General features: G+C 46.6%; 1 pseudogene; it reads left to right on the top strand.

The window, feature by feature from the left end:
* Nucleotides 1–2,811: 2,811 nt before the first annotated feature.
* LOC125548059 lies at nt 2,812–4,681 on the top strand (annotated as a pseudogene).
* Nucleotides 4,682–9,121: the final 4,440 nt, after the last annotated feature.

Below are 9,121 nucleotides of genomic sequence, written 5' to 3'. Positions count from 1 at the left end.
CCAAGTGTAGAGGTTTGCAGGACAGTAGCAAATTTCCCTCAAGTGGATGACCTAAGGTTTATCAATCCGTAGGAGGCGTAGGATGGAAATGGTCTCTCTCAAGCAACCCTGCAACCAAATAACAAAGAGTCTCTTGTGTCCCCAACACACCCAATACAATGTTAAATTGTATAGGTGCACTAGTTCGGCGAAGAGATGGTGATACAAGTGGTATATGGATGGTAGATAAAGGTTTTTGTAATCTGAAAATATAAAAACAGCAAGGTAACTAATGATAAAAGTGAGCGTAAACGGTATTGCAATGTGTTAAAACAAGGCCTAGGGTTCATACTTTCACTAGTGCAAGTCCTCTCAACAATAATAACATAATTGGATCACATAACTATCCCTCAACATGCAACAAAGAGCCCACTCCAAAGTCACTAATAGCGGAGAACAAACGAAGATATTATGGTAGGGTACGAAACCACATCAAAGTTATTCTTTCCAATCAATCCGTTCGGCTATTCCTATAAGTGTCACAAACAGCCCTAGAGTTCGTACTAGAATAACACCTTAAGACACAAATCAACCAAAACCCTAATGTCACCTAGATACTCCAATGTCACCTCAAGTATCCGTGGGTAGGATTATATGATATGCATCACACAATCTCAGATTCATCTATTCAACCAACACATAGAACCTCAAAGAGTGCCCCAAAGTTCCTACTGGAGAATCACGACGAAAACGTGTGCCAACCCCTATGCATAGGTTCATGGGCGGAACCCACAAGTTGATCACCAAAACATACATCAAGTGAATCACGTGATATCCCATTGTCACCATAGATACGCACGGCAAGACATACATCAAGTGTTCTCAAATCTTTAAAGACTTGATCCGATAAGATAACTTCAAAGGGGAAACTCAATCCATTACAAGAGAGTAGAGGGGGAGAAACATCATAAGCTCCAACTATAATAACAAAGCTCACAATACATCAAGATCGTGCCAAATCAAGAACACGAGAGAGAGAGAGAGAGAGATCAAACACATAGCTACTGGTACATACCCTCAGCCCCGAGGGAGAACTACTCCCTCCTCGTCATGAAGAGCACCGGGATGATGAAGATGGCCACCGGACAGGGATTCCCCCTCCGGAAGGGTGCCGAAACGGGTCTAGATTGGTTTTCGGTGGCTACGGAGGCTTCTGGCGGCGGAACTCCCGATCTATTCTGCTCCCCGGTCGTTTTAGGGTATATGGAGATATATAGGCGGAACAAGTACGTCAAGGGGGGCACAAGGGGCCCACGAGGGTGGAGGGCGCGCCCAGGGGGTGGGCGCGCACCCCTGCCTCGTGGCTTCCTCGTTGATTCCCTTATGTGGACTCCAAGTCTCCTGGGTTGCTTTCCTTCCAAAAATAAGTTCCGTGAAGTTTCAGGTCAATTGGACTCCGTTTGATTTTCCTTTTCCTCGATACTCTAAAACAAGGAAAAAACAGAAACTGGCACTGGGCTCTGGGTTAATAGGTTAGTCCCAAAAATAATATAAAAGTGTATAATAAAGCCCATAAACATCCAAAACAGAAGATAATATAGCATGGAGCAATCAAAAATTATTGATACGTATCATGGCACGCAGCAACCGGGTTAATCCTACGGTTGTCGCAGTTGCATTGAATCTTCCGTGCGAGAATAATGTAGGTAGGCCAAGCTGCATCACTGGCGGAATTCAACTGGCTATAAACCTTGAGTGTGGTAGGCAGTCGCGGAGGTTGATCTGAGCCAGCCATTGCTCAATCCGACCACCCGGACACCGCCATTCCCACGGTTCAGAACGGAAGAAGATTCATCCACAAGTTCATGACTAACGTGTCAGCATGTGCGGCTGTCACCGGTGCCATATGTACACTACAGTTGCCATTGCATTGCTTCCAACAGATCATGGTATCTTCAACGAGGTGGCCAGGCAATTCAGCTCGTGGAGCTCCGGTTCCCGGCCGCTGAGTTAGCATAAATTGCTTCCAGGGAGAAAAGAACATAAACATATAATGGCTCCACTCGAAAGTAAAAATGTTAGTAGTACTACTCCATGAAACAAAAGGTATAATTTGCACTGCATAAGGAGTTACAGACAACAAATGTTTCCATGGGCAACTTTTTAGGCATTGCAGACTTGCAGTTGGTTGATAGTTTAGTCATGGCTACATATTTTAAACAACTAAAACCATATTGCATGCACATCACTTTTCAAACCAATGTATTTGATCATGTCAAAGATGAAAATGAGCTCGTCATGATCATGGGGCAGGTAAGACAAGCACATCATTGGCAGAATTCAATTGGCTATGGGTTGACAAGCAAGTAGAGTGGAACCATATGTTGCAAGATCAGCACCTCGAGCAGCCAAAAGTCAGGATACCGAATGTGGCATGCAGCAGTTGGGGTTAATCCTTGGCTCCAACATGTCGTCTAAGAAAATTTTATGGATGTCACAGTTACATTGAATCTACATACGGGAATAAGGCAAGCCAAGCTGCATTACTAGCAGGCAGAATTCAACTGGCCATAAACCACGAGTGTAGCAGGCAGGCGCGGGGGTTGATCTAAGCCATCCATTGCTCAATCCAACTTCTCGGACACCGCCTTTCCCACCCTTTCCCACGGTTCAGAAGTGAGGAAGCTTCATCCACGAGTTCATGACTGACGCGCCAGCATGTGCGGCTGTCACTAGGTGCTATATATGTACACTATAGTTGCCATTGCATTGCTTCCAACAGATTGTGGTATCTTCAAGGTGCCACATTCGCTACCACAGCCAATTATGGCCATGACCTCCGCTAACAGCGGCGATGGCCAGAGAAGCTCAATAAGGGCACACTTCATGTTGGTGCAACTGTTGGCGCAGGGCCACACCATCCCCAGGATCGACATGGCGTGCCTGCTGGCAGAGCATGGCGCGCAGGTCAGCTTCATCACCATGCCGGTGAACGCCTCCAGGTTGGCAGGATTTGCAGCCAACGTGAAGGCGACATTCCTGGTGATTCAGCTCGTGGAGCTCCGGTTCCCGGCCGCTGAGTTCGGCCTACCGGACGGCTGCGAGAACCTCCACATGATTCATACCACGGACCTGCTCTCAAAATTCCTGAAGGCCATCGGTGCGCTTCAGGAGCCGCTCATAGCCCACCTCCGTGAGCAGCAGCACTCGCCTCCGAGCTGCATCATATCTGATATGATAAACTGGTGGACAGGTGACATTGCCAGGGAGCTCGGCATCCCGAGGCTCGCCATTATTGACTTTTGTGGTTTCTCATCCCTGGTCAGGTACAACCATGAGAGGCAAATTTTTAGTAGTAAATTTTGTACTGGATGTATTTTTCCTGCTATAGTTAAGTGCTTTACTTCAACAGTAAGGGGATATTAGTGTTAATTACTTCTAGAGAGAAAACAACATGCACATATAAAATGCTACAGTCGAAAGGAAACAAGTTAGTAGTACTACTCTAGTACTCTATGAAACCAAAGGTGTAATTTGCATTGCATAAGGAATTACAGACAACAAATGTTTTCATGGGCAATTTTTTAGGCATGTTGCAAACTTGCGGTCGGTTGATGTTTGTCGAAGAAGTCTGCACCTCTATGCATTTTAAACAACTAAAACCATCTTGCAGGCACATCACTTTTCAAACCAATGTATTTGACCAAGTCAAAGATGAAAGTGAGCTCGTCATGATCACGGCGTTCCCAACACCACTAGAGTTGACGAAGGCTAAATCCCCTGGAGGCGTTTCCATTCCTGGTGCGGACCAAATCCATGGCATGATCCTTGAGGAGACACTGAGATGTGACGGTGAGGTCATTAACAACTTTCAGGAGCTTGAGGCATTGTACATCGAATCGTTTGAGCAGATGACAGGAAATAAGGCCTCGATGACTGGGCCAATGTGTCTCTGCCATCGAAACAACAACGCAGTAGCCGCAAGAGTAAACAAGGCGTCAACGGATGAGGCACATTGCTTTCAATGGCTTGATTCAATGAAGCCAGGCTTAGTGGTCTTTGTCAACTTTGGCAGCCTGCTTGCACTACACCTCAACAGCTTGTTGAGCTGGGACTGGGACTTGAAGCCTCACAGAAACCATTTTTTTGGGTGATTAAAGGAGGAGCTAAGCTTCCAGAAGTCGAGGAATGGCTCGCAGATGGGTTTGAGGAGCGTGCCAAAATAGAGGCATGATCATAAGGGGTTGGGCGCCACAAGTGATGATCCTGTGGCACCAAGCCATTGGAGGATTTGTGATGCACTGTGGGTGGAACTCAACAATAGAGGGTATTTGTGCATGTGTGCCCATGATCACATGGACGCACTTTGTGAAGGTGTTTGTGAATGAGAAGTTGGTGGTAGATGTGCTGAAAATCGGGGTGGAGGTTGGAGTGCAAGGAGTTATACAGTGGGGAAGTGAAAACAAAGAAGTTATGGTTATAAGAGATGCCATGGAGACTGCAATGAACACCCTAATGGATGAGGGGGAGGTTGCAAAGGAGTTAAGGGTGAGAGCAAAACACTACGCCATTATGGTAAGGAGAGCTTTCAATGAGGAAGGTTCTTCATATAACAATACAAGGCTATTGATTCAAGAAATGGGAAACAAGATAGATTTACATGGTTGATACAGATGGTAATAAGATCTCTTTTCCAATGTGAACATAAAGGGAAAGAAGCTATAGTATGAAAGTGCGTTATATCGACTAGGGGGGGGTGAATAGGCGATTTTTATGAAAGTCTTCAAAACGTGAGAGTTATGAAGACAAACAGTGAAGATTATGCCTATTACTATGCAGCAGAAGTTAGATTACACTAGGCCAGCCATGGTCATGTATTCAATAGAGTGAAAGCGCAATGACAAACAGCTTCAGTGTAATGAGGATCAGGTAGGAAGAAGTTATGAAGCCAAACAGATCATACATTCATGTTGTGAAGACAAAAGATAAAGCAAGCATGCAATGGCTTCACAATGAATAACTGTAAGTGAAAGGAAGTGAAGATGAAACCAGTGACACGTTGAAGACAATGATTTGTTGGACCAGTTCCAGTTGCTGTGACAACTGTACGTCTGGTTGGAGCGGGTAGGTATTTAAACCAAAGGACACACAGTCCCGGACACCCAGTCAAGGACACTTAGTCCAAGACACCCAGTCCTCACCGTTTTCTCCTTGAGCTAAGGTCACACAGACCTCGCACAATCACTCAGGTAAGTCTTCAAGGTAGACTCCCAAACCTTCACAGACTTCGTTCACTGGCAATCCACAATTTCTCTTGGATGCTCAGAACGCGACGCCTAACCGTCTGGAGGATGCACAGTCCTCAAGTGTAATAAGTCTTCAGATCACACAGACAAGAAGACTTAAGTGATGCCCAATTTACTCTGGCTCTGGGTGGTTAGGGCTTTTCTCCTCACTAGGAATTTTTCTCTCAAAGGCTTCGAGGTGGGTTGCTCTCAAACGACAAAAGCCGTGCACTGAAATCTGAGCAGCCAACCATTTATGGTTGTGGGGGTGGACTATTTATAGCCACTTGGCAACCCGACCTGATCTGTTCGAAATGACCTTGGGTCACTAAGGAACTGACACGTGTACCAACGGTCGAATTTTGAACTCACACGGCAACTTTACTTGGGCTACAAGTAAAGCTGACTTGTCTGACTCTGGACAAGATTTTCTCTCAAAGTCTTCGCTCGAAGACATAGGATTTGAATTAGGCATCACTACAGTCATTCTGACTGGTTCTCTTGGACCCCACTTAACAGTACGGTGGTTCCTATGACACAACATGAAAGAAATAAAACTACGAAGGATCTAAGTCTTCGAGTTCCATAAGCTTCATAGGGAGTCTTCTCATGTCATTGTCTTCAATATGAATATCTTCATAAACCACCATTGTCTTCAATGTCTTCGTACATTTTTAGGGGTCATCTCTGGTAATAAAACCGAATCAATGAGGGACTTCTACCTGTGTTTTCCTGCAATTCTCACAAACACGTTAGTCCCTCAACTAGGTTTGTCGTCAATACTCCAAAACCAACTAGGGGTGGCACTAGATGCACTTACAATCTCCCCCTTTTTGGTGATTGATGACAAACTAGTTGAAGTTTTCAACGGGGAACATAATTTGTGAGATAGTAAAGGAATTTGTCTTCATAAGTTGCAAGGGCTCCCCCTGAAGATGTGCATATAAGTAATTTGCCTTTTGAATGCAAATGCACATGGCAGGTTGTACTTGTGGAGATCCACTTCAACTAAGATAATGACATGCATAATGGAAAATGGACGTCTGCAGTAAGAGATGAGTGCGGAATTTATCGTCGCACATGCGGAATTTATCTTCGCATAACTGAGTGACAAGCAGGTAGCAGACGGCCATCAAGGCTAAGTGTTACAACTCAAAGAAGCAAATGTAGCAAAAACGGGAGTTGTAAGCACGAAGCAAAATGTAGCAAAATATAGAGGCACCCGCCCAAAGTGACCCGCTTGAAGACTATAAACATCATGCTTCTCCCCCTTTTGTCAGTGATGACCAAAAAGGTTTGAAGACATAGAGTTTTCTACGCGTTCCCAGGCGCAGCAGGGTCGGTGGAGTGGTTTGGTGGCGGTGCAGATGAGCTTGGTGCAGATTCGACGTGTGTTGAAGCAGGTGGAGATGATGTCGCGTCGTCGTCTTCTTCAGTAATCCGGGCAGACACGGTGGCAGCAGAAGAAGAGAATTCTGACTCTTCAAGTGATGGTGTGCTTCGCATCACAGCTCTTCTTGGAGGCGTGGAGTCAAATTGGAATCTCTCTCTGAAGCCATCCTCTTGCAGTTCAGCTTCATTGCTCATCATGGTGAGGCCTTTCCAAGTGCGGCGACAGGTCTCGTGTGCGACAAACGCATTCTTGGTTGCCAGATTTCTGATGCGATTGACGTCTTGCATGATACTTCTCATCTGCCGTTTGAGCCAGTCGTGATGCCTATCTTGCTTTTGGTGAAGAGCCACAAGAAGCTCTCGGTCATTGAGTGCACGAGCGCGCTTCTTGGGTCTCTTGGCAGCTGTGTTGTCAGTGGCTTCAGTTGATGCAGGGGCACGTGTGGTGCCAGCCATTGGATACACTCGGAAGAGAGCTTCAACACCTTCAATATTTTGAGTGAAGCTCTGGTGTTCTGCATTTTGAAGACTTAATGGTTGCTTGCCAGGCTCTGGATATATTGCTTCAGCAGATGTGTCCACATCTGGTAAAAATATCCTATGGTTGCGGGCTGAGGGTTGATAGGAGATTGCAGAGTGAAGCTTGATCAGCCTCATAACCCAAGGAGCATAGAACTTTAATCCAAACAGTTCTGAGGCAGATGCTGCAAAGTGACGGATGAAGAGATCCTGTGCATTGAAGCATTTGCCATGAAGAATGCAGAAGATGAGAGTCTTCATTGCACCATCGATTGTTACATATCGAGAGTGTCCCTTTACAGGCCATAGAGTCCGCCTTATGATGTGATATATTGTTCTGGGCAGGTACTCTAAGTCTTCAACGAAGAACCTAGTTGGATAGGGTGCATTAGGAGGCAATGGCTTCATCATTGAGAGCATCTGACTCATATCTGGCTCAGGACGCTGAAATATGCTCTCAATTGCTTCAGCATGGAGTTGGCAGCCTTCTTCAAAGAATTCGCCAGGAGTGGGAAGGCCGGTAAGCTCAATTAGGTCGAAAGCATTGGCTTCATGATGGATATTGCCTGTCATCCACTCCAGAATCCATGTCTTCGGATCTCTGTTATAGCCTTTGATATGCAAAGTGGCATAGAACTGGAGCAGAAGCTCTTCGTTCCAGTGCTCTTCATCAGTGATAAATGGCAGCAAACCCACTTGCTTGAAGCAATCCAGTGCTTCTTCCAGACCAGGCAGACCAGCAACAGCTTCAACCTCAAGGCGCTTGTGAGGAAAGATGCGGCCTTGGTTGTATAGGATGCATGAATAATAGCTGCGCTGTTGATGGCTCCAGAACCTATCTGATACAATCCGTTCCCTTGAATAAGGGTTCTTGGAGCGGTCGAAAAACGTGTTATCTGCCCTGAAGCCGTTGATGTTGAAGGAACCAGGAGCTGATACAGGACCTGGGAACCTTGGCAGTCGTGGGATCGGCTTCTGAACCTGGGGTCTGTACGCAATATGATAGTTGAATTGTGGTCCGGCAGCAGACTCAGGCACAGAATGTTCAGGAGCAGTAGCTTCATTGTCTTCTGAAGCTATTGTTGGGTTGGGCTCCACATTTTCTTCGGCGTTGTTTGTGGCAGCCTCAACATTTGCAGACGCAGGCACTTTCTCCTGGAGAACTGCTTCTTGTTGGTGTGGGGGAGTTGGATCTTGTGGTGTCTCTGCATGCTCTTCGGCTGATGCAGCCGGAATGTCGTCAGCAGCCTGAGCCCTTGGCCCTTTGCGAAGCCTACGGAATTTGGGCGACGCTTGTGGAGTTGCAGTGGGTTGTGGCTCATCTTCCTCCTGTGGGCGATCTGCCCACGATGCATCTTGTGTGATTGGCGTCAATGGACGACCAATACTGATCAGTTCGCTTGTCTCAAGCTGAGGAAGGGCTGCATCACCTTGCACATTGTCTTGGAGACCAATGTCTTCAGCAGCGTAGGGTTCGTTTGCTGGAATGTCTTCAGTGTTGGTTTCATGCACAGTCAACTGACGATCTGCGTCAGGATAGCGGACGGAGAGGGGTTCAACTGTCAAGGGCTCTGTGGGAGCAGCCCGAGATTTCTTGGTCTTGCGCTTCTTGATGATGGGTTCAGAAGGAGAGGCTTCAGAATGTTTTCTCTTCTTAGCTTCAGCCTCTGCAGTACGTGTCTTCTTGTGCTGTGAGGCGGTTGATCGACTCTTTGGCTTCGAGCAAGTCGTTGCAGCGGGGAAGACAATCGGAGCAGTTTCTGACCTTGGCGCTTCAGGTTCAGGCACAGCAGCCTTCTTTTTCTTCTTCACGGCCATCCTGGGGTCAATGTCGGGACGCCCAAGTGCCTTGCGTTTCTCTGCCTCATTGTAGGCCTGCACGCAGCGATCAGCCAAAGTCTTCATGCGTTCTCGCGAGCCTTGAGCTTCGGCACGCGTCTTCAGGA

Source organism: Triticum urartu, chromosome 3, assembly GCF_003073215.2.
Source record: "Triticum urartu cultivar G1812 chromosome 3, Tu2.1, whole genome shotgun sequence".
NCBI lineage: Eukaryota > Viridiplantae > Streptophyta > Magnoliopsida > Poales > Poaceae > Triticum > Triticum urartu.
Note: the sequence above shows the minus strand (reverse complement) of the source record. Positions and strands in the feature narration are given on the sequence as shown.